This window comes from Notamacropus eugenii, chromosome 7, assembly GCF_028372415.1.
Source record: "Notamacropus eugenii isolate mMacEug1 chromosome 7, mMacEug1.pri_v2, whole genome shotgun sequence".
Lineage (NCBI taxonomy): Eukaryota > Metazoa > Chordata > Mammalia > Diprotodontia > Macropodidae > Notamacropus > Notamacropus eugenii.
In genome coordinates, this window is record NC_092878.1 from 158,093,988 (window position 1) to 158,121,334 (window position 27,347).

The 27,347-nt window shown below is 36.1% G+C and overlaps 1 pseudogene; it reads left to right on the forward strand.

Annotated features, from left to right (window-relative positions):
• The first annotated feature begins 252 nt into the window (after positions 1-252).
• The window catches only part of LOC140514788 (C-1-tetrahydrofolate synthase, cytoplasmic-like), a 43,817-nt pseudogene continuing 16,722 nt past the window's right edge, over positions 253-27,347 (forward strand).

Here is a 27,347-nt window from a genome sequence, read left to right on the forward strand (position 1 = left end):
AGCCTCACCCTATGAGGGTGCTTTTATTCAACTTTTTAAAAGAAAAACTGATTTCTGGGCTAATAATTCCTCAAATGGTCTTTACACCATTGAGAACTAGAGATCCAGATGGGACATTGTATCTGAAAAGAAGAGGACCAGAGAATTACTTATAAAGTTTCCTTATTTGTCTGTGTTGTGTTACCTAGAAGTTTATGTCTTCAAAGAGCCTGAGGAATTGCCAGGTCCCCAAACTACTGAAAGACTTAAGGTATGGCAAACAATGAAGGGCTGTGTTATGATGAAGGTGAGTTATGAGGTCATCATTAGCTGCATCATGGAAAACACATTCCTGGGCCTTTCCCTCTTATCTCAGGTATTCTTGTTCTGCAGGTTGTAGAAATCTTGCAGTCACTAATTAATGAATCTTAAATAACTGAATGATCTACCTCGGCAAAATTTACTTATAAAATGGAAGTGGATAGCAGAGTGGATTAAAAATAAGAATTCTAAAATATCTTGTTCACTAGAGACATATTTGAAGTAGAGAGAAACACACAGAGTAAAGGTAAAGGGCTGGAGTAGAATTTATTACACTTCAGCTGAAGTGAAAAATTAAGGTATAATAGATCTCTGGAGAAAATTGAATGAGGATAGAGAAGAATATGTCTTATTCTCAGAAATATGCGACACACAAAACTTGAGCAGGTATTAGGGGATAAAAATCTCAAAATCAAATGCAAAAAGACAGAAATATTAAATCCATTCTTTTCAGATCATGATGCAATAAGAATTATATCTAACAAAGACCACAGAAAGTTGGATTAAAAAGGATTTGGAAACTAAATAATCTAAACTTAAAGAATGAGTGGGTCAGAGAACAAATCATAGAAACAATAACGTCATTAAAGAGCATGACAACAATGAGATAATATACCAAAATTTATGGGTTAAAGCCAAAATGATACTTAAGGAAAATTCATTTCTCTAAATGTTTTCATTAAAGAAATAGAGAATGAGGTATGTAATGAATTTGTCATGAAACTTAAAAAGCTAGAAAAAAAATGAAAAATCTTCAATTAAACACCAAATTGGAAATCCTGAAAATTAAAGGACAGATCAATAAAAGTAATAGAACCATTGAACTAATAAATAATAGTGAGAACTGTTTTTCTGAAAAACAACAACAAAATAGATAAACCAATAGTTTATCTGATTTAAACATAGATGGAATAAAGGCAAATAACCGTATCAAAAATGAAAACAGTAAATTCACCAAGATCATACACTATGACCAAGTGGGATTTATACCAAGAATGTAGGGCTGGTTCAATGTTAGGAAAACTATCAATGTAATTGACCATATCAATAACACAACTAACAAAAATCATATGATTATCTCAATAGATACAGAAAAAGCTTTTGACAAAATATAGCACCCATTTGTATTAAAAAAAAAAAACACTAGAGAACATAGGAATAAATGGAGTCTTCCTTAAAAATGATAAGTAGCATCTACCTAAAACCATCAGTAAGCATTATATGCAGTGGGGATAAGGTAGAACCATTTCCAATAAGATCTAGGATGAAATGTTCATTATCACCATTGTTATTCAATATTGTACTAGAAATGTTAGAGAACGCAATAAGAGAAGAAAAAGAAATTGAAGGAATTCGAATAGGCAAAGAAGAAACAAAGCTATTACTTTTTGCGGATGATATGATGGTATACTTAGAGAATACTAGTGAACCAAATAAAAATAACTAGCTGAAATAATTAACAACTTTACTAAAGTTGTAAGATAGAAGACAAACCCACATAAATCATCAGCAGTTCTATATATTAGCCAAAAGGAATCAGCAGCAAGAGATAGAAAGAGAAATTCTATTTAAAATAACAGTAGATAATATAAAATATTCGGGAACTTACCTGCCAAGAAAAACCCAGAAACTATATGAGCACAATTACAAAACACTTTTCACATAAATAAAGTTGTTCATGGGTAGGCTGAGCCAATAAAATAAAGAATGGAATTCTACTTAAAATTAATTTATGTATTCAGTGCCATACTAATAAAAGTAGCAAAACATTATTTTATGGAGCTAGAAAAAGTCTTAACAAAATTCATTTGGAAGAACAAAAAGCCAAGAATATCAAGAGAACTAATGAAAAGAAATGTGAAGGAAGGTGAGCTAGCTGTACTAGATCTCAAATTGTTTTATAAAGTGGTCTTCATCAAAACTATCTAGTACTGGTTAAGACATAGTGATGGATCACTTACACATAACTCAGTAGTAAATAGCCATAGCAATGTGGCATTTAATAAACCCAAAGACCCCATCTTTTAAACAAGAACTCACTATTTGACAAAAATTCTGGGAAAACTGGAAAACGGTACGGCAGAAACTAGGTATAGACCAACATCTTACACTGTATACCAAGAAAAGATCAAAATGGGTACATGATTTGAACATAAAGGGTGATAGCATAAGCAAATTAGGAAAGCAAGAACTAGTTTACCTGTCAGATCTATGGAGAAGGAAAGAATTTATGACAAAACAAGAGATAGAGAGCATTACTAGGTATAAAATGGACAATTTTGATTACATTCAATTAAAAAGTTTTTGCACAAACAAAAACCAATGCAATGAGGATTAGAAGGAAAGCAGAAAGCTGGAAAATCATTCTTTATAAATTTCCTGAAAAAGACCTCACTTCTCAAATGCATAGATAATTTATTCAAATTTATAAGAATACAAATCATTCACCAATTGATAAATTGTCAAAGGATATGAACAAGCATTTTTCAGATGAAGAAATCAAAGCTATCTGTAGTTATATGAAAATATAGTCTAAGTCACTATTGATTAGAGAGATGCAATTAAAACAACTATCAGATTGTCTAATATGAGAGAAAAGAAAAATAATAAATGTTGGAGGGGATTTGTGAAAAAATGGATATCAATGCATTTTTGATGGAGTTGTGAACTGATTTAACCATTCTCAAGAATAATTTGCAACTATGCTCAAAGGACAATCAAATTGCTCACACCCTTTGACTCAACAATATTACTACCACTAGGACTGTATCACAAAAAGATCAAAAAAAGGGAAAAGGACCTATTTTTTATGAAAATATTTATAGCAGTTCTTTTTGTTGTGGTAAGGAATTGGAAATTGGGGGGAAATCCATCAATTGAGGAATGGCTGAACAAAATATAATATAGGATTGTAAAGGAATATTATTACTCTGCTATAAGAAATGATGAGCAGGCTGATTTCAGAACAGCCTGAAAGACTGTTATGACCTGATGCAAAGTGAAGTGAGCACACCTAGGAGGACACTGTATGTAGTGGCAGTGATATTGTATGTTATAAAATGTGAATGACTCAACTATTCTCAGAGATACAATCATCCAAGACAGTTCCAAAGAACTCTTGATGAAAAATATTATCTACCTGCAGAGAAGTAACTGAATACTATTTTTCACTTTATTTTTCTTTTTTTTCATTATCTTTTTTTTTTGCGTCTGTGTCTTCTTTCACAACGTGACCAGTGTGGTAAGATGTTTTGCATGGCTGAACATGTATAACTTATATGAAATTGGTTATTGTCCTGGGCTGGATGGGAGGTGAGGCAAAGGATTGAGATCACATGGATGATCTGATTGTGCCTCTGCATTTAGAAGTACAAGTGACAGATTCTTTTTATCCAGTGCTCAGCACAGAACCTAGCACATAGTAGGAACTAATAAATTTCTATTGATTGATTAATCTAAAGGCTCTGTTTGCTCTTCCTTAATTGCTACATTTTTATTTCCCTCACCATTTTATATACAATACAACATGGCAGCAACTAATCTTTGTTTGATTCATGTTAGTGCAGGTAAAAGTTTAGGAAGAGGAAGGACAATGATTTCCTTCGGAGGTATCAAATAGAATGGAGGCATATTGAAATTGTATTCCTAGCCATTCTGTATTGTTACTGTTGAATCCTAAATAATTGAAATGTTGATAATTATAGACTACATTTTCTACATGACTTTGTGGCTTACAATTTTCTGCTCAAAATAATTCTTTGTGATAAGTACCACAAGTATTGTTCCAATTTTACCATAGAGGAACCTGAAGGGCAGAATTCAGTACTGGAGCTACAATCTGAATGTGATTCTTTGAACTGGAAAACCTCATCCCTTTTCTTTATAGCACACTGCCTCTTTTAAGTATATTTTGTAAAGTTACATAGCATTCTCCTTGCTCTAGGCATTTCACAGTCCTCTCTTAAACCAATCACATATACATTAAAAATCTCATTGTACACTTGTCAGGTTAGATGCCATCTCTAAATAAACTCAGCTGGGGAAGGATTTTACAAACAAAAAACAAGAGGTTCCATTTGTTCAGCATACTAAAATGTTCTAGTCCTCTTTCAAGTTCTGTGCCCTCTATTAAGTAAAAAGAAGAGACATATTGATTTTCATGGTTCATTCAACTGCTAAAGTATCTCTTGTGGATAAAACCCCAAGGCCATATGGCTCTAATATGCTTAATATAGCTCTCCAAACACTATAAATTATGCTCTAAAATTAAATTGGACATGCATAGAGAAACTTGTTCAGAATGACAACAAAGGAGTTTGAGGTTCAAAAAAAAATGAATTTAGAAGATGAAACACAGGACAATTTATTTACATCACTAATGGCTAACCAATCTAAATTAAACATGGGTGTATTGATAGAGCACTTAATGTGGAATTAAGAAGTCCTGGTTTCAACCCTGACTCAGATTTAAGTCAGAAGGCACAAATCATTTCCAGGACTCAGTTTCCTCATTTGCAAAAAGGGAAGCCCACATATTAAAGAGTCATTGTGAGAAATGAGTGAGACAATGTCAGTCACTGATCTTTGCTAACTTCAAATGCTCTAGGATTTGAATGATGCTACTTAGGTAGCAACTTTACTTTATCACTCTCTCTGTTTCTAAATTTAAATGGGAAAGCAATTCATATACACATTGTGTCTGATGAATTAAAAGTAGTATTAGAAAGAAACAACATGATACAGGGGCTAATGGGCCATCCTTAGAGATAAGGAGACCTGGATTTGAATCCCATGCCTCATACTTGTTAGTTGTGCTTAGGAGCTCCCTCTGACACACACACACACACACACACACACACACACATACACACAGTATTTAGGTGGCCACAGACAGGTTACATAACCTCTCAGTGTTTGAGTCATTCTCTAAAATGGTAAGTTACTGATGGGGTCCCAGGGTGTTGGAGATAGTTTACATAGTAACCCATACTGAATGACATAGATCTTTCTTTCCTGCATGAGAAAGAAAGAGATGAAGAGAGAAGAAAGAAAGAGGAAAGAAGGGAGGGGGAGACAGAGAGAGCAGGGAGGGAAAAGGAGGAGGAGAGGAAGGGAGGAAGAAAGAAAAAAGTCAGAAAGAAAGGAAGGAAGGAAGAAAGAAAAAAAGGAGGGAAAGAAGAAAGAAAGAAAGAAAGAGAGAAAGAGAGAAGGAAACAATATTCTTTGGTTTGCCATTAACGTATGTGTTATTGAGTTGAATTTCTGTGAAAAGAATTCAGACCAACATCTCATTAGACTTGTAAATGTACATTTTTAATGGAAACATTCTTTTGAACATGAGAGCAGTTTACTGCCTTATCCTGGCAAAAGTGAGGTCATAAACTACGAGAATTTTAATTTAAGGAAAAGTTTAAAGGCAATTGTGGTTTGCCAAGATTATGCTTCATAAAAATTTCTTAAATGTTTATTTGTCAACAACTTATATGATTATCCCAAATTAATATGAGAGTAAAATCCAGCCTATTTCTTTCAATACATTGGGGAAAACATTGAACATTTTTCACTTGTGCTTTAAAAACCATTCCAGTCAAGCAGAGACTCTTTATATTTAGAGAGACAATGACAAAAGGAAGAAAAAGAAAGAGAGACAGAGAAACAGAAACAGAGACAAAGAGATGAAGATAGGGACAGAAACACAGATGTAGAGAGAAATAGACAGAAAGAAACAGAGAAAGACAAAAATAGACACACACAGAGAGAAATAGGGAGTTAGAGACAGAAACAGAGAAAGACAGAAAAAGAGAGAGAGAAAGAGAATGAGAAATTGTTGTTGTAACCAGACTCAAAGACACCCAGGACTATTCTTGTAGGCTCTCTGATGTGACTCATGAGAGTCAGTATTATGAGGTTCCCTTCCCTTTCCAGGATTATGTAATGGTTACTAATGCTATATTGGGTTTAAGCTTTATTCACTTTGGAATGACTTTGTGACTTTGACCAATCCTGTGTGTATTGGATCACATATCTCATGAGTTTTGTGGTCATCTGGAAAGCTGCCTTCTTGAATCAAATCCAAATTACTGACCCAGAATAAATCTGGCATCAAGGGATCTCCACAAGTCACCTCCTGTATCAAATATTGCTTAACTCTCTCCAACTATTTGCTTAAGTAACCATCCCATTAGTCAATCAACAAATGCTTTTGAGAGTGTCACTCTATTAGAAATGGGTCACTAAGTCATATTTAAGGATCCTTAAGTGCTACCACTTATAGATCATTTTAAAATTAGCTATGATAAATGTTTTCTAATGAAGTTCTGATCTTGTTTAATCTTGTTCAGGTTGCTCTGGGGAGTGTTGTGGACTGAGTGCTTGACACCGCTGCTTATGAGGACATGCTATGTGCAAGATAACTGATATGTAATGAGCCAAAGTTTGTACAACTTTCAGCATATAGTATCATTTTAGAGTCTTACCACTATAAAGTACATAGCATAGATATAATTGACCCTATTTTATAAAGGGGGAAACAGGCACAGGAACTTGCTCATGATCTCACAGATAAGCAACTGTGATATGGTAGAAAGAACCCAAGCTCTGCAGTCAGAGAATCAGAGTGCAAACTCATCTGTGACATTTAACTTGCTACCTAAAGGTCATTGGGCAAATCACCTTACCTCTGTGGCCTTCAGTTTCCTCAAGTGAAAAATAAGGATGTAGATTAGTTGGCCCCTGAGGACCATTTCTTGTCTGGATCTATGACTTTATGTTCTAAAGGCCTTCTTGACTCCACATCTAACAACTTAGTTACCACACAATGCCAACTCTCAGCTACTTTTTTTCATGAGTTCAAATATTCAACCAATCAAATTCAACCAGCCATGATTAAGCACCTGATTAAGCAACTCTGATGACAATATCTAGCATCACTTCACTCCAGAAAGCAATGTGGACAGCAATATGAGATAATAATTAAAAAGAACACTGGAATGAAAATCAGGGGAAATTGAATTCTAGTGCTATCTTGGTAACTGACTATCACTTTTGCAAGCCATTTCTCTCTGGGATGAAGAAGAAGAAGAAGAAGAAGAAGAAGAAGAAGAAGAAGAAGAAGAAGAAGAAGAAGAAGAAGAAGAAGAAGGAAGGAAGGAAGGAAGGAAGAGGAGGAGGAGGAGGAGGAGGAGGAGAAGGAAAGGGATGAAGAGGAGGAAGGGAAGGGGGAGGAGGGAATAATGGGGGGAAGATGAGAAAAAGAAGAAAAACAACAAACAACAACAAATTGAACAAATCTGGGGCTGATAAGTCTTGTATGAGCATAAAACATTGTATGAAGAGAACAGGATTTTGATATAGGATATGAAGAGAGGGGACTAGCTAAAATTAATACTAATTATTTTTGTAGCATTATGCTTAAGCCCATTTTCATAATGTTCTCCTCACTGGTGTAGGATGATTCGTCACTTCATGAGGGGTAGAGTTGGATAAGTCCTTTACATGAATTCTCTTACTTGAGCCTTACAATAAAGTTTTGAGAAAGGAATTATAGTTGTTCTGTCTATTGTATTGAGGAAGGCATTGAGACTCAGATAGGCATGTCATGATTTGTCTTTGATTCCACAGCTAATTAGTGTTATAAACAGGATTGAAATCTAGTTCTTCCTGACTCAGAATCCAATACTCTGTCCACTTTTCCATGACCCCTCTCATATGATTTTTATGTTTTAAGATGTATTAACAGAGGAAAAAATAATATCCAAAAATGTGTCATTATTTACAAATGTTCTCAATGACTTTTTCATTAATATCTACCCTCAGGCTCTAGTAATAACCTATATTTCTACAGATTTACAAAAACCCTGTGAAGTAGAGGGATTTAAATATAATTTCTTTCTTTACAGATGAGTAAAAGGAAGTTCAGGAAATTATACTGACTAGCCCAGAATCACTCAGCTAGTAAGTGTTAGGAGCTGGAACTGAATGCAAGTCTTCTGACTTCACATCCAATGGTCTTTCCAATACCATACGTTCCCTCTATGTATTTTCTTCAGGGCTCCATGGGTCATGCTCATTGGGCTTGACTTCTTAAAGAACCAACACAATGGAAAGCACTTTGGCTTTGGAGTAACTGGCCCTATATTTCTACCCCATCTCTTATGCTTATGGTGTGACCTTGAACAAGTCACGTAGCTTCAGTTGGCCTTATTGAACTCTTAATACATTGAAGTGATTGGGCAAGCCAGCACCTATGATCTCTTCCAGTTCTAAGTCAAAGATATCTTTTTCGAGTTTTTCTATCATAGAGTTGCTTCTTTATAAGCAGACATCCAGTTTTTGGCCATCAGAATTTATTAATTTTTTTTTTTTTTTACTTTCGGCCATCTGAATGTAAAGAATTAAGGAGGCTGTGACTGTTCACTTTTCTATGAGATAATTCTTTATTTTATGAGAGTGTCATGTATCAGCTGAAGCTTCCTAAAGGTCACCTCTAATCCATGATGACTGACTTTGATATTATCAATGAAAAGAAACTTTTGCGAGGTAGAAGAGACAAGGAGACACATACCCTGGTGATTTCTAGGAATTTGGTATGATGGTCTCTGGTGTAAATCCAGTCCATGAAATTCATCTGCTCAATTATTTCACAATCAAACATCAAAGAAGTCAAGGACCTAAAATTTCATCATGTGAAAAATTCCTCCACCAGTGCATATAAAGATACCTATAAATTTGGAGGATTGTATGAGACTCACATGGGTTAAGTGACTAGACCGTGTTCAAATTGCTAGGAAGTTTCATTGGATAGATTTGATCCTAGTTCTTCCTGGGCCAATTCTAACATGCTTTCGTTCTGTGTATACTGGCATGCTGCCTCTCCTCAATGTTCATCAATCAATCAAAAAAAAGAATGAATAAATAAATAAACAAAAAAATAATTAATTCCCACACAATGTTTGGCAAACATCTACTACATGAAATAGAATACACACTATAAGGAAACCAAATGATTGAATGCCAGCTACACTGGTTTCCAAAAATAGTTTACAAGAAATGTTCACCCAGCACTTACTAACATAAGTAGAATCTTACATGAAGGCAACATCTCATGGAACCATGACTTTTTTGAGCCCTTGAAATCTGTGAAAATGGATTGTGCCATTGGAAAAGGATTGTAAAATTTCCTAATAATAATACTAAAAATAATACTAATAATGATAGCTAACATTAAAATTGTACTTTAAGATATTCCAATTAATATATGTATTTTATTAAGAGGCAGTATTCCAATGAAGAAATCAAAACAATTTATAATCACATAAAATACTCTAAATAATTATTAATTAGAGAAATGCAAATTAAGACAACCTCAAGATATCATTCTATGTCAATCAGATTGACTGAAATGATTGAAGGGGAAAGTGACAAATATTGGAGGGGATCTGGAAAAAACTGGGATTCTGATTCATTATTGGTGGAATTGTGAACTGATCCAACCCTTTTGGAGAAAAATCTGAAATTATGCCCAAAGAGTTATTATTACTACATGTATCCATTGACCCAGGGACACTACAACTAGATTAATCTTCAAAGATGGTTATGGAAACAGGAAAAGAACCCATATGTTCTAAAATGTTTATATGGAAATTGTGGAGATGCCCATCCATTGGAGAATGGTCAAACAAGTTGTGGTATATGATTGTGATGGAATTCCACTGTGCTATAAGAAATGATGAGCTCAATGATTTGTTTGGGGGGGGGTAAGAAATGAGAGGGAAAGACTTGCAAGAAACAGCGAAGAGTGCAATGAGTGGAACCAAGAGAGCATTGTATACAGTAGTAGCATTAATGTTTTAAGAATGAATTTGAATGAATGAGCAGTTGTGACTATGATAAGTATCCAAATTAACTATAATGGACATACGAAAATCTTAAGACAGTCTCTGCATCCAGAGGAAAAAAAACTGATAAATAGGATTATGTATGGAATTTTTTGTATATATGTGTGTACACATACACACATATATAAATGAATACACGTGTGTGCATATATACATATACATATATATGTATATATATATGTATATATATCAATCTATCTATTTGTGTCTGTCTCTAGGACCAGGGCAAAGGGGAAGAAAAAAAGAAATTTATATGATAACTTTATTTTTAAAAGGAATAGTGAGTTATACATAGTAAAGTTGTGGTTTTATCTGCAATCATCTTTTTATTATGCCATGTTATGGAAATTCTTGCTTTACTCCAGAAATTAAAAATAAAATGAATACAAATTATGCAGACATTTAACTGTGTACATACATGTGTGTCTATCATCTGTTTCTCTCTCTGTCTCTTTCTCTGTCTGTCTGTCTGTCTGTCTGTCTGTCTCTCTCTCTCTGTCTTTCCAAGGTCTTTTTTTAAAATCTTGTCGGGCCTGCAAGTCCAAGGGCTCTTTACAGGTTTCATCCCTCTCCTACTGACATGGGAGCTTTAACCTGCTGTTGCAGACCTGGATGGGCTCACTTCTCAATTAAGCAAACAGTTTGCTCCCCTTCTCCCAGGGGTTCACTATATTAATACTGAACTGAATTTTGTGAAGACACCACATAGCCAATAGCCCACTGCATTTTTCAACTCCTGATCTCAAGATACTACCCAACCAAGCCTCCTTGATAGCTGGGATAATAAGAATAACCACTATCCCTGCATCATTTCAGCTTGCTCAGGTTAGGAAACATTTGTCCAGAAAATGCCTTGACTGAGGAACTCACATCTTCTGTTGCATTTATCCTAGCATTATAAAATATCAATTAAAGGAAGTCCATTTGACTTTTCTGGAACCTGTTACCCTTCAAGACAGCATTGAGTACAGGCAGAAAAAAAGAACCTTCTGAAATAGTCATCAACAATGCATGCATTAACTTACAATAATCATCAGATATTTATTCAGAGACAATTCATTTTTATTTTTGGTATAGTTCTAAGAAGGGTAGGATCTACTTTCCCAGGCCATGTAAAATAGACATATTGGATGAGATTGTGTCTAAGTCTAGTGTCAAAATTTGAATTTGAAGTATGAGAAGACTGATAGAGATGGGGATATTGACAAAGGCAAGAAATGAGAGCTGATTACCTGACAATGTGAAGAGAAAAAAAGGAACAACACAGTATTGAAAAAAGATTGGATATATTATCATGTGACGATTCATTGTTTTAACTAATAGCAAATGATATCTACAATTTCTGATTTATGCTATATTTTGAGGGACTGAGAAGGTCTGATTTCCCCCCTTCATTCTATCTCTTGATAATCTAGAAAATTTGTTCCTCCAAAAGATTCGTGTTCTTATTTTGTCTTGCTCTAAAACGTATCCTCTTGGTAGCTTAATTACGTTAGCATTAAATCTATAAATGGATTTGGTAGTATTTTTATATCTTCTTATGTGTGTAGCTGTATCTATATAATCTATATTTATATGTGTGTTTGTGTGTATATATGTATGTATGTACCTATATACATACATAGTGCATGTATGTACATTTGTGGTTCATTCTTTTGCTTCTTTAAGAGGCAATTTGTAGTTATAGCTACAATGTTATTGATTTGGTTCATGGAAGTTTAATCTCCACATACATACAGCATTTTGTAATCATTTGGAATGGCATTTTCCATTTCTAATAATCTCTCGGAGATTTTGTTATTGCTATGTAGATGTGCTATTGTTTTCTGAGAGTTTACATTGCTACAATACTGAAACTCTTAATTATCTCAATTAGTTTCTTTAAGTCTCCAAGAAATTTTAAGTAAGCCATTATATCATCTGTAAATCGAGATAATTTTATATCTTCTTCTTAAACCTCTACGCCTTTTTTTTTTCCTCTTTCCTAACTGTTCTTGTTGGCATTTCTATAACTATTCCAACATCTGGAAAAGGGACATCATTGCCCCATTCTTAATTATTTGGAAAACTTGTAGGGTTTTCTCATTATGTATCATTCTAGCTTTTAATTTCAGATGGACTAGTTTATCATATTAAAATGTCCTTTGGTGCCTAAGCTTTTTACGCTTTTTATGAGAATAAATGAATGCCATACTTTCTATTACATCTCTTGACATACCTATATGAGTTGGGATGCTTTTGTTTTTGATATGATTATATTAATAGCATTCTTAGTGCTGAATTATATTTGAAATTCCCAGTCTAAATTTAGCTTTAAATGATTCAAATGACTTTTTCATGACTTTCCTTTTTGAGGTGCAAGGATTTTGAGCCAATTTTAAAACCGGTATTCATTAATGTTATTATTCAAGAAGTTTGTTCATTTGTTTTAGCTTTCCTTTATTTAAATATCAAGGAGAAGAGAGCTTCTTTGTAGCATCAATTTGTATTATGTGTTGCATAATGCTTGTAAATGGTATTAGCAATGCCGTATTATTATTGTATGAGGCTTCATTGAAATACACTTTTTTGATATATGTAAACAGTGATATATATATATATATATATATATATATACATATATACATATACGTATATACATATATATATACAAGTGTATGTATGCGTATATATGTATGTGTGTGTATATAAACACGTATACACACACGTACCCACACATATGCATGTGTGTGTGTGTGAAAACACTGCCTACATATATTGTGGTAAAAGGAATTCCTACCAAAACCTCCCAACATCTGAGTTCTTTTCTTTAAAAGGTTTTGAAACTGCTCTTGATACTCAATTGGCTCAGGGTACTAGTACCACATTAGGGTTGTTGATATAACTTCCTGTTTGCACCCTCAGACTTGACTAATAGACCACTATAGGTAACACGGAATCAGGTATGCTCAGTTCAGTTGAATTGATGGTGTATTATCTGCTAAATATCTTTCTGCTGCTTGAAAAGTCATCCCCTTGTTATGGCTAAGGATATTTCCCTTTCTTAACTTTTAGTTGAATTGAGAGTGTCTCTTTTTCTTCCAATCTAACATCTTAAGTAATATAACTAGTTATTCTTTCCATCATGGGGGTGGTACCCCCATGATCTGGAAAATCTACATAATTTTTTTGGCCCTCCATACTAAAGAAGTTTAAATCTTTCTTCTTCTTTTATGGGGTGTTTATAGTACCTTAGTCTTAGATATAACCCATACCATTTTACTATTGTACCTTAAAGTCCTGTGGCAACAGGCAAACAGGCAGCAGGTGTGGATACACTGGGAGCTGTAGTCACAACCTCATGCACAGACGGCCCAGGCCATAGGGTTGTTTCTCATTGGAAGCAGCAGTGGAATTTGGCAACCCTCTGGGTGTCTGAGCAGCCTTTTAAGGACCGCACTGTTTACCTCCTGGTGTAAGGAAGGGGGTGAGAAAAGTTGCCCTAAAAATTGATTACCCAACTGTGGCCTGATTAACATGGCAGGCAAGGAATCCCACCCTATAGTTGAAACAAAAAAATGTACAAAATGTACAAAAACATCTGCAAAGACAATTCCACTCACCATAGGCACATGGAACGTGTGCACACTTAAAGACAACACAAAATGCAGTAGACCTGAAAGACAAACTGCTCTTGTTGCAAGAGAACTCAACAAGTATCACATCCAAAGAGCAGCCCTGAGTGAAACAATGCTGTTAAATGAAGGCCAGTTTCCTGAAGTCAGAGTTGGATACACATTTTTTCTGGAGTGGCCCCAGTGAAGGGGAACACTGTGAAGCTGTCATAGGTTTTCCAATCAAAACTAATCTAGTCAGTAAGCTGGTATGCCTGCTATAACTAGTGAATGGCAGGTTCATGACAATGTAATTTCCACTTGCAGGAAATGCTATGCCACCATCATCAATGCCTATTCTCCCACCATGACAAACCCTGATGAGGACAAAGAAACATTTTACTAAGACCTAGAGACCTTTATCATCATTGTGCCAAAAGAGCACAAGCTTGTAATTATGGGTAACTTTAATGCTAGAGCAGGCTCAGACAACCAGACTTGGCAGCCAGTCCTAGGGAGGAATGGAGTTGGAATTAGCAGCATCAACGGTCATTTACTGCTGAACACTTATGCATTGCAGGACCTTCTCATCGTCAACACTTTTCCATTTACCTAAAAACAATAAAACTTCATGTATGCACCCTCACAGCAAATATTGGCATCTGATAGACTATATGATTGTAAGAAGAAGAGACAGACAAGATGTGAGAGTGATGAAGGCAATGTTTGGTGTAGAGTGCTGGACTGATTATAGACTTATCCTTTCGAAGCTAAATATTTGCACTCATTGAGTGCCACCTCCAAAGCAAAACGACAATCCAAAGAGCTTTTATGCTTCCCTGAAAGCTATTTATGGACCAAAAATCTATGATGCATCACAACTACTTAGTGCTGATGGAGCCACATTGATTAGTGATGAGGAAATGATACTAGAGAGATGGGCTGAACATTTTCATAGTGTTCTCAACATACCATCATCAATCAATGCTGAGGCCAGTGACTGTTTACCTCAGGTTGAAGTCAATCCTTTCTTGGCTAAACTTCTAATTGAAGAAGAGGTTTTAAGGGCCATTAGGCTCCTTTCATGGGGCAAAGCACCTGGTGCTGATTCTATTCCAGTTGAGATTTACAAGGTAGGGGGAACATTGCTCATACAAAAACTGGCTGAAATTTTCCAGATTATATGGCAAGAGAATATTATCTCCGATAAGTTCAAGGATGCCTCCATTGTCTATCCCTATAATGGTAAATGAAAAAGATTGTCCTGTGACAATCGCAGGGGGGTATCTTTCTTAGTCATTGTTGGCAAAATTCTTGCTAGAGTCATCCTTTATAAGCTGATCCTTCAACTGAAAGTTCATCGTCTAGCTGAGAGCCAGTGTGGCTTTGGAAAGGGTTGAGGAACAGTCAATATGGTGTCTACTGGCTGACAACTCCAGAAGAAATGCCAGGGGCAGAACAGAGGTCTGTACACAACATTTGTAGATCTGACCAAGGCCTTTGATACTGTTAGGCATGAGGGCTTATGGAAAATTATGTCAAAATTTGGTTGTCCAGAGAAGTTCATCAGTATTGTACGTAAATTTCATGACAGCGTGTTTGCCCAGGTTCTGGATAGTGGACAATGCTCTCGTGCCTTCCCAGTCATCAGTGTAGTGAAACAGAACTGTGTGCTTTCACCCATGCTTTTTAGAATGATGTTTTCAGCCATGTTGACAAATGCTTTCAATGAGGATGGATAGGGCATCAAGATCAGCTACTGCACTGATGGTAAATTCTTCAATTTGAAAAAGCTGCAAGCCAAGATCAAAGAGGAGGGAGTATTGTTGCATGATTTTCTGTTTGCAGATGGTTGTGCATTCAATGCAGCCTCTGAATCTGAGATGCAGTGAAGTATGGATCAATTCTCTGCTGCCTGTGTAATTTTGTCCTAATAATTAACATCAAGAAAACACAGGTGCTCCATCAGCCAGCACCACACCATCCATACATGGAACCATTGGTTACAACAAATGGAGAAGTTTTGAATGCTGTTTTTACGTTCACTTACCTTGGTAGTGTACTTTCCAGGGATGTATACACTGACAATGAGGTTGACACACGCATTGCCATAGTTATCTCAGTGTTTGAGAGGCTCCAAAGTAAAGTATGGGAGAGAAGAGGTATTAGACAGACTACCAAACTCAAGGTCTGTAGAGCCATTGTGCTGACCTTATTGTTGTATGCCTGCGGAAAATAGACAGTCTACCAATGCCATGCCAAGAAACTGAATTGCTTCCATTTGAAATGTCTTAGGAAGATTCTGAAGATCACCTGGTAGGATAAGGTACCAGACATTGTGGTCTTTGTTTGAACCAAACTGCCAACCATTCAACCTATGTTTCAGAGAGTTCAGCTCTGATGGGCTGGCCATGTTGTTCAAATGCAAAATGTATGCTTGCCAAAAAGACTATTTAATGGAGAACTTGCATGGGGCAGATGATCACATGGTGGTCAGAAGAAGCAATACATGAACACTCTCAAGATCTCTCTCAATAACTTTGAATTTGATTATATGACGTGAGAGACACTGGCACAGGACCACTTAGCATGGCATGCCCACAACAGAAAGGGTGCTGTGCTCTATGAGCAAAGCAGAATTGAAACAGCACAAAAGAAACATTGGATGCCCAGATTTGTAGCAACCACTCCAAATGTTCACATGGACTATCTGTGCCCAACTTGTGGTAGAGCATTCCGAGCTCATATGGTATGATCAGTTACAGTCATATACACTGAAACTTCACTTTATCATATTGATTTCTTTTTGTTTCTCTTAGAGAATGATGGACAGCAACCAACCAAGAGTACTTTACTGTAAAATTTGAGTTGCTATTAGACAATGATATAGAAACGTGAATTTCTAAATTTCTAAACTTATTTTGTGTTGTCTGCTGACTTTCACATGTCATCTGTAACTTCCACAAAATTCCCCAAATATTTAATATTTAATTTCTTATATTTACCCATGATGTATCGAAGCTGCAATGGGGAAAGTCACAGTGTGGAAAGGATAGCTGTAGTATTATTACTATTGCTAATATTGCAATTGGTTGTTTTTCCTCTTTGCTATTTATTGCTATTTGCTTGATTTTTGCCTGTATGTTTTGTACATGTATGTACTGCTGTTATGTTTGCATGTTTCATTTCATTGCTGACATATATTTAGTCACTGAAGCAAAAAAAAAATAGAGTGGAAATTTGCATTGTGATATGTCCATTCTCCATAATAGTAAATACGGTTTTGATATATTAAAGAGATTTTCAAGGACTGAAAAAAATACTCAGAGGGATAAATGTAATCTAAGATTAAGTAGCCCCTTTCACAATGACTTTTGATATTGATACTCAACCTTTAGGAGAGGAGGAGTAGGATCTTGGCAAACAGCAAGTACCCATCGTTGTGTACAAGACACTTTGGGAAGACTTAGACAACTGTATTTCCTGAGTTAACTGTCATAGGCAATGAGTCTGCGAGAAATGACAATTTACTTCCATGAAAGAATGAGCAAGTTAGTTTTCAGTTTGGAGAGACTCTGAGGAGACGTTGTGAGTAGCTGAATCTCATTCTTATTCTATGGAAAAGACATGCTATGGAGAGAATATTCTGAGAAGAAATCCTGAGAAACTTTAATTGCTTTCTTGAGGAAAAAATGAATTGTTCAATTGTGGTGTTAAGATTTTGGAAATATTGCAGTCGTTGTGAGGGACTCTTTCTCGTAACTGATACATTTTATGAATATTTCTCTATGTCTTTGTATTATTTATTAATGTGAATAAATTATATAGTTAATAACATAAAGCTTTGCCTAATTCTCTAGATTATGTATAGAAATGAAAGAAAAAACTTATTGGTATATTTTTTTTTCTGGCACACATACAGACTAGCGTAGACAGAGAGAGGAAATTAATTAATGAAAGAGATATTGTCTGTTAATGATTTATTAGGAACTATAAGAACACACTCCATTATTTCCTTTTAATTCAGTGATAGAATTAATAAGACAATGAGTAAGTAGTAAGCTAAAGGATAGGGGTTTTGTTGTGCTTGTCCTGGAGAATAACTGAGAGATACTGTACTGCTCATAGCTGGTCCTCATTCATGGGGTGGCTACCTGTGCAGCAGATGGACTGCCTATGTATTTGCACACAAACATACCCACACTCACACACCATTTATGTAATACACACACACACATATATGTGGTATATATATATTGTATTATACACACACATATATGTATATATATACATATATATATACACATACCTAAACACACATATGCACAAATAGATACAGACGTTTATGTGTTTATGCATGTGTATATATGTATGTATGTATGTATGTATGTATGTATGTGTATAGAGGAATGAATAGATACCTAATCTGAGATCTCCAAGGGACATTATGATTTTAGCTTTTGTGGGGATCAGAAAGAGAGTCATTTCTGAGCATTTCCCTTTGTCAATCTCCAAGAAGGGTACTGGACTGCAATTTATTTACCCCATCTCAAAATATAGGTAGTTTGGGGGTAAAATCAGGGGGTCAGAAAAAAGGCACTTACTCTAATTGTTCACAAGGGGCAAATAATACTTAACTTGGTATCATCAGCTTTGGTACCTCCCATCAAATTCTGGCTACACAAAAAGCTAATATGCTTTCTTATTAAAACAAACATACAAAAGTAAGAAAGTTATAAGGTTAAAATAGGTTAAAGAATATACAAGCATAAATGATCTCTTCAGCTAAGAGTAAAACAAGCACCCAGTCCATGTAAGCTATAATCAAACAGATTTTTCAGGAGAAGGGGAAACTGCTCTTGGCAGCCTCTAGGGTTAGAAGTGCTGGCAATCAGTTGGCAGGCTATGAGATGGCTCTTCACATGTCTGAAGCTTCGGGGAGGTCTTTTATACACCTTTCAAAACTTCCAAGTTTTCTCTCTTGAACCTTCTTCAAAGTTCTCTAAAGGTCTCCTATCTTTATTCACCTATGAAGGTATACAGTATCATCAACTCACAGATTTTTCAGGTAACCAGGAATCATGTCTCCCTACACTTATGGAGCAGATAAAACATGGGTTCCATTAGTGGTGGGATTCAAATGAATCTTTCCTATAAAATCTGGCCAACCAATTTTTCTTAAAAGGCCATCAAAGAGGGCAATCCCATTACCTCCCAAAGTAACTCTTTTTTACTTTGAAATGCATGAATATTTTAGTAGATCTGTGATCTTGATAAAATAAGCACGCTGCTGGTAGAATGCAGATTCTAACCAACTCATCCTTTTTTTTTTTTTAAATAACTACTACTCTTATTAAAATTCTTTTATTAAATCCTCCACAGAGTTCCCCCACCCCATGTGCTTGAGACCTACTCACATCATATTAAATCAGTTCAACCTACTACGGACAATCATCATAAAATAAGTCTTTAAAGTCTAAAACTACAGTAAGACATTTTTAGGGACAACCTGTATTAAATCACTTCCCCTTTCTGAGCCTCAATTTACCTCTCTGTTAAATGAGAGGGATGAACTACGCTTTTTTCCTAAGTTCCTTTCAACTTGGAAATATTGTTTCTAACATTGCTCAGTTTATTGTCATTTTGTCGTTGCTTTTAATATAAGAAAATCACAGAAGTTTCTATGGGTCTTGCATTTGATCTAGAAACTCATAATCTATGATAAACAGAAAGTGGAAAACACATTTCTAAAGTCTCCTTAGGATTGCCCTTGAGGTCTGAGGCTGTTGACTCATAACATACCTGTGTTGGTGTTACGGTGGGAATACCAATCAGCAATACTGGAAACATTTGCTTCAGTTATTTTTACATGTTTTACTGGTTTCAGTATAATTTAATATATTTGTATGACACTTGTGGTTGTGGAATCTTTGTTCTACTTACTTCCAAGGAGTTCACTGATTGATTTCAGAAAATAAGTAATTAGAAACATATTTTGATGACTATGTTTTTACAAATTGGTTTGACTAAATAGAATAACTACTTCTACAAACATCGTCATTACTGGGAAAATTAAGAACCACCAAAACCTTTACAGCCAATGTCCTTAACCTGGAGTATGTGAATTAAAAAAAAAAAAAAGATAGCTATTCAATAGGATTGGTTTTCTTTGTACTCCCGTATATTTTATTTAATGCATTTAAAAACATGCTTCTGAAAAGGGGTCCATCAGATGACCAAACATGGGTCAAAAAGCCTGGTCTTGGATAATTTCTTCAAGAATTTTCAAAGATATTCAATTTTATAAAAGCGCAGAAACTGGAACATGCCTAATTTTTGCTTTTGTTGACTTCTGAAATATTGGATTTAATTGAGTTTAAACAGTTGCAAATCATCTACTCTCTTCCAAATTCTTGACTACCTGGATAGCTTTGGGAGAGGCACTTTTTGCCTCTGACTTTAGTTTCCTTTTCTATTAAATGAGGGTGTTGGGCTAGATGATTTCTAGGGTACCTCCCAGCTCTTAATCTATGTGTTGGACAAGCAGGTGTGTACTGTTGGAACTGCTGCATTATAAAACACAGAAATGCATCACTAAAAAGAATTCTCATTATTCTACACCTGGTTCCAATCAGTGTTTCCAAATGTTGCCCTCCTTAATGTCAAAGTAAACCCACACAATAGAAATGGCATGCATTTGATGCTAGCTTTCTATGATCTGATTTAGCTACCCTGGTGAATAGTTTACTATGCCTACCTCTTAATATGTCAAGCGGATTGTGGAAGGTTTGAAATATTCAAGACATGCTTGGCAAAACTATAGAAAATTAAGAGCTTTTTCAGTGTAATGATGTTCAGATCTCTATCCCCCTCTTCTCTTCACTTCCCTCCCTACCTCTCACTATATTTTACAACATCCAGGATTTCTGAGATCACACATATTTTCCTGAATGGTGATGAATTACAGGTTACTTCTTTAAATCAGGAACTAAAGATACAGAAGATGATGGGAATTACATTACATTATTTAAAAGGAGAAAAGTGTGTGTGTGTGTGTGGGGGGAGATATGTAGATCAGATCAGATCAGTCAATTAGGGAGCTCTATGAAAAACTTTGAAAGCACTGAAGTTCAGTATCATGCTTTGGGTACCCAGGTGCCCATGAAGATAGTAGAGAAAGAAAATCAAATGCTTTGACGAAGTGGGGGAGGGAGGAAAATGGAAAAGAAAATCAAAGAAAGACTAGGAGAAAGAAAAATGGGAGAAGAAAGAAGAAGGAAAGGAAGAAGGAAGAAGAAGGAGGAAGGAGAGGAGGGGGAGGAGGAGATGAATCAGAGAGAGAGAGAAAGGAGGGAGAGAAGGGAGAAAAAAGAGAGGAGGGAGATAAAGAGAAGAAAAAATACAGGAAGCAGTGAGGAGTGGAGAGAAGGCAGAAGGAAAAGAAAAGTGATAGAAGAGATAGAAACTAAATAACCTAAGAGAAATTTCGAAGTGCTTTGACTTTTTCTGGGACCTTTAGTTTCCAGAGCTTACTTTGGTCATGGAAAAGTTGATGCCAATGTCATTTCCCTTAGCTGATACTCAATTGTTTCAAATCATCCAGTCTACTTTTGTAGTGTTTTCCCTGCCTGGGCCATATGTCCCTTTGCTGATCACTTTCTGATCCCCCCACTCCAAGTCTGCTGGAAGTGCACTTTCACACTTCACTAAGAGAATAGGGCATGTGCTTAACCTCTCTGCCAGGGGAATTAATTACCTGCAGTTCTCAGTTCAGTGTGAAAGTCTTATCTGCTTTCTTTGGCAACAAAACTTCCCTGCAAAGCATTAGCTAGTTTTGAAGTTTTATTGTCTCCATCCAAGCACCCCACCCCCATTCTAGTTTAAATTGTATCTGGTTAACACAGTCTTATTTCAGTAGGTAATCTCATTGTGTAAATAATGAAAACAATCAAAATGAATTAATCGATGAAATAAAACTTTATATACAAAGCTGGACAAGGACTTAAAGACCTTGGCTTTTACTGGGTGTTATTGAGTTTAAGTACTTAGTATAAAGTGGAATCAATGAGAGAGACAGACAGAGAGACAGAGAGACGGAGACAGAGACAGAGAGAGGAGCGAGAGATGGAGAGAGACATACACAGAGAGACAGAGAGAGACAGAGAGAGACAGTGACAGAGACAGATACAGACAGAGGAAAGAGACAGAGACAGAGAGAGAAGAGAAAGAGAGGAGTCACACATACACACACACACACAGAGAGAGAGAGAGAGAGAGAGAGAGAGAGAGAAAGAGAGAGAGAGAGAGAGAGAGAGAGAGAGAGAGAGAGAGAGAGAGATCATTTAGCAAAATGGTCTTTTAATTTTATTTAATCAGATTCAAATGATAAGACATATTTCTGATGGAATCCCAAACTCAAAACGCTACATGAGGGGAAAAGAAATATTAGGATTTCAATATCAGTGATTCCTACAACTGGATTTTCTTGATTTTCAGGGAAATTGAAGTGATAATTAGTTTAAATAGGGGGAAGGAAAATAAGGAAATTTATCATTAATGGAGAAATTAAAGTTTTAAGCCTTTTTTGGAAAAATAGACCTCTTTGGCCTTCTATTCTTCTAATATTTTTCCTCTTTTTTTTTTTCTATAACAAAAATGAACTGGTAACCAAATGAACTAATTAAGGAACATGACTCTAGCAGAGTGATTTAAACTTAGTAAGTGCTTAATAAGTGTTTGCTGCATGCAAGGGTGAACAAATGAAATAACCAGCAACTAGGATTAGTAGATGGAAGTACATGGACACTAACATCCAATCTTATTTCTTATGATTCTTATGATCACACACTTTCCACTCTAGGTTGACCTGATAGCTGTGCCAGGTACCTCATACTCCATTCCTTGAGTCCCTGTGTCTGCCCAGGCTATTGTCCTGAATTCAAATGCACCATATATCACCTCTCCCTTGTAGACTCTCTTGTTGTTCAGTTATATCTGACTCTTTATGACCCCATTTGGGGTTTTCTTGGCAAAGATACTGCAATGATTTTGCATTTTTTTTTCTTAAGTTCATTTTACAGATGCGGAAACCAAAGCAAACAGGTTTAAGGGACTTGCCCAGGGTCACACAGCTAGTAAGTGTCTGAGGCCAGATTGGAACTCAGGAAGATGAGTCTTCCTGACTTCAGGCCCAGTGCTCTATCCATTGTGCCACTTAGGTACCTTATAGACTCCACGGATTCTCTTAAATCATAATTTTGTTGCCACCTGCTACACAAAGTAATCCCTAATCACTCATGTTCTGATTCTCTGGATTTTTTTGAAATTACTTTGGATTCCTTAGTATATACTTTGTATTTTCTTATCTGTGTACATATCTTAACCCCTTAGCAGAATGTAAGCTGCTTGAGACTGGAACTGATTTTGTAGCACTCTCTCTTTGTGCTATTCCAAAATCACACTCACTAGTTAGGTACTACCTTCCTAAGAAAACTCATAAAACCGTGTAACTCATGAGCCCTCGCTGACGAGTGCACATTTAGCTTTCTGCAAGCATATCTAGAAAAAAGACATTTCATGAATTTTAATGATCAGATATTTTCTCCATAGACCCATCAGTGTACACTATCACCCCAAATGCACACAATGTTGGTCAGAAGAGCAAGCACACACTTTAATGAGCGCTTGTGAACAAGGCCACTTAGGCTAATGATGCTGCAGGGATTCAATGTCCTTTTATTTTTCTCAGTTATGTCCTCTCACTGCTGCCCCAGGGCATGTCTACAGTTGGCTGGTCATTATCCTGGAATCCCTAGGCTACCTCCTCTCACCTTCTCATTTTCCACCTGCCAGGTCAAACTCTCTCTCCAGTCTTCTCATTGACTTATTCTGGTGTTTGGTAGATGTGGTTCTGTTGGATGCTGCCATGGCACTGGTGGTGGTGGTGGGGGAGAGGGGGGCTGGGTGGTAGTAGTAAAGGAGAATTTGGTTCTCCCTTCTTTCCTTTGCAGATTCTACAGGAAACTCTTCTAAGACCTGGTTGTCTTGATCCATGCCCTAGAGGTTTCTTTCTGTTTTGTTTTTTCAATCCACCAGGGGTCTTTAACAATTCTTTTACCATCATGAATGGGTTGCTTCCTCTATCACAACTTTGTCAATCTGTAAATAAATTAAAATGTCACAGATCTAGTAATGGAAAGGACTAAAGAGGATCATCTCTGACTCTGCTAGGCTTGGAAACAAAACAAACAAGCAAGAGACAGTTCTGAGTCAAGAAAGTAGGTCAAATAGAAAAGGAAGATATTCCTGCAGAAAAAAAACAAAACAGAAAACAAAACTCAACCTTGGAGGGCCCAATCTTTATATTTCTTTCGTCGCTCTTAGAGTGTACAACAAAAGGAGAAGGAGTTTCTTTTTGCTCATATGTCAAAACTCTAACAAACAGCTGTTGTTGGTTGCTTTTTTTCTATCTTTTGTTCTCAAAGAGAACCAGTAACATCAGGAGAGTGATGTCTTGACTTGCAAGTGAATTGTCCGTAGGAGACAGTTAGTTTGTGCAGTGCACAGAATACTGGACCTGAAGTCAGGAAGATGAATTGAAATCCAGCCTTAGGCCTTACAGAGGACAATCCACCTAACCTATCTTTACCTTAGTTTTCTTTTTTTTAAAAAGGAGATTTTTTTTTCAGCCATTTAAAAATAAATGTCCTTACTCTGAACTGCTTGTTTCAACTAGTTGACTATTAAAGTTGACAGAGTAATTGGGGCTCAAAAGGTATAGTTTTCAGAGACCACACCCACAAGTGTGTTTTGAACCTGGACTAGTCAATGTTCTGGCTACTCACATACAATATTTACCTCAGTAGTCTTTCTCTTCCCCTCCCGGAGAGCTATCCTATCTATTAAATAATATTACAAAAATTATTTCCTTTTATGGACACTCTACAGTTTTTATGGGGAAAAAAGTACTTCAAAAGAAGTTGTTCTCCTAAGACATTTTGTAACCATCCCAAAAAGGGTGGTTAGATTTTTCTGATCTTAAAAGGTCACCGTAAGGTAATAGGGGAGCACATCTGATGGATGAATTTAAGGTGTCTGCGCATGTGTGTATAAATGTATGTGAGTGTGTGTGTATGTGTATGTATGTATGTGTGTGTGTGTGTGTGTGTGTGTGTGTGTGTGTGTGTGTGTGTGTGTGTGCATGCAGTCCTGCCTTGGCTTTCAGAAGAAAATGTTCCTTCATTCTTAAAATGCATTGGAACACTAATGAGGCATAGTTAAACCTATGGCAGGGTACTGTATGCACTAATCAGCCCTAAAATTCCCCCCTATTATAGACCATATGTCCATTGCAACTTGGCTAAGATTAGAATCTATAACTGGCAACACTTATTCTGATTGTTCTCATAATGATCAAATACTAATCCATTTCAACAAAAGTTTTACAAACCTTAATGTCATAAACTCAAACTAGTATAAGCTGGATCTATCAAGTAAGGTGATGTTTGTGCATGTATTCAGTGTGTGTGCATGTATGGGTTTGTGTATTTGATAAAATTAATCCAAAGCACATGAAACTATCCCATTATGGTTTACTTACAGTAGACGAAGCCAAATTGATACTTTAGGACTCTTGAGAAACATTCAAACAGTCCAAGATTAGAAAGATGACTGTATCCCTCCTTCTAATAATCCTAGAATTTACAAGCCTCCTGCTGTATATAAACTCTCATGGCTGAATGTTGGGGGAGGAGTCAATGAATGAAGGCCTTTCTGAATTTTGATTTTATGTACTTTCTCCTAAGACCTATGATAGTTTTGTTTTGTGGGGAGTTGTGGGGATTTGTGTTTGTGTGAATTTCAACACTCTTCATTTGTTTTCCATTAAAATATGATTAAAAATTTTAGGGACATAAAAACCTGAAAATTACTAATGGAAGCCACCAAGTTGAATGGTAGAAATAAGACTGAAGTTGCATATGGAAGCTGGGATTCAAGTTCTGGTTTGCCATTTGCCATTTGTCGTCATCCTCTGCTGACTGATGTCATCATGAAATGATGTCTTGACTTGTACCTGAATTGGATTTAACTAAGGCAGAGTTGCACAAAGTTGCCTCGCTCACTCTTCCAGTCACCAAAGTTCAGTGATGGAGGAAAGATGAGGAGGCAAACTTAGATCCACAGATATTCAGTGACTTGATCAAGTTCACACAGGGTAGTAAAGGCAGTTACTCATCTGTAAATTGATTTGGCTTGACTTGATGACCTCCAAAGTCCTATCAAGCTCCAAGTTAATAATCTTATGTTACCAGTAGAGAGTTGTGTGCCAACATTGGCATGAAATATGTCACAAATGACATGGAAAATGAGATGAACCAATCCTGAAGCTAGAGTCAATGATGACAGAACACTTAAGCCATGAAATAGGAAAGCTCCAGAGAATGGCTTTGAGGATACTGGGTAGATTATCCTTGTTGCTTCCATGGGAAAACATGGACAAGAAGTATGGAAGTTCAAAAGCCTGGAGGAACTTGGATCTGCACAAAAGGAATCACTGATAAAGCCATGGATGCAATGGGGCATTTAAATAAGATGTAAAATAGTCATATCTGTGACCTAACATTAAAGTCTAGGATTATTGGTATGGTGATATCAAGTCCTATTCCCTCACTCCCTCTTCTAGCCTCTGTTTGCTCTCCTTATGTCTTTTCTCCTTTTCCTTCTTCTCTTTCTCCTCCTTCTGCTGTCTAGGTTTGTGATACCCTGAGTATAGATTCCAACATCCTGCCACTAATGAAAGTAAGAAACTTGTCTGTATTTTAGGCTTCAAGTGCTCTCTGTTTCATGGAGAGAATGAATGAGAGAATACTCATGGCTGCCCAGCTATGGTGTATCAGATGCAAAACTTGAATCATGCTTTTTTCCAACTCCAAGTTGGGTCTGCTTCCCTTGAGAGCCACATTTCACTAATTTTACCATCTAAGCTCAAAGACATTCATCCCCTCTGTTGAAGAGACTGGATAGTTTTCTCTTGATGATTCATAATTAAAAGGAAACACAATTACAGCAGGCATTTTTGAAAGCTAAACATTTTAAGCACTTGGGTCTACATCAGCCTCAACATCTAAAACTTTTCTAACCCTCAGAAATATGAAGCAGCCTTAATTTGATATTTGAAAAATAAAAATATTGCAGTTTTAAATTAGAATGAAGATAAGAAAACCTACATCAGTGAACCCAATATTGGAGGTGCTCTAAATTCCTTATAATTCAGATGAAAGAATATTTATCTAAAGTATCAACACTATACGTGAAGGATGATAGCATAAGTCTCTTTTGAAGGAAGTATGACATAGCAGAAGGAACACAACTTTTAGTCATAAGGCAGGGGTCAGATCCACCCCTGAGTACTTGCTTCCCATGTGTTTTTATGGTTCAATCATATTTTTATATTTAATTGATTTATTTTCAGTTCTTAACATTCACTTCCACAAGAATTTGAATTCAAAATTTTTCTCCCCATCCCTCCCCACCTCAGGACAGCATGCACATCATCCAC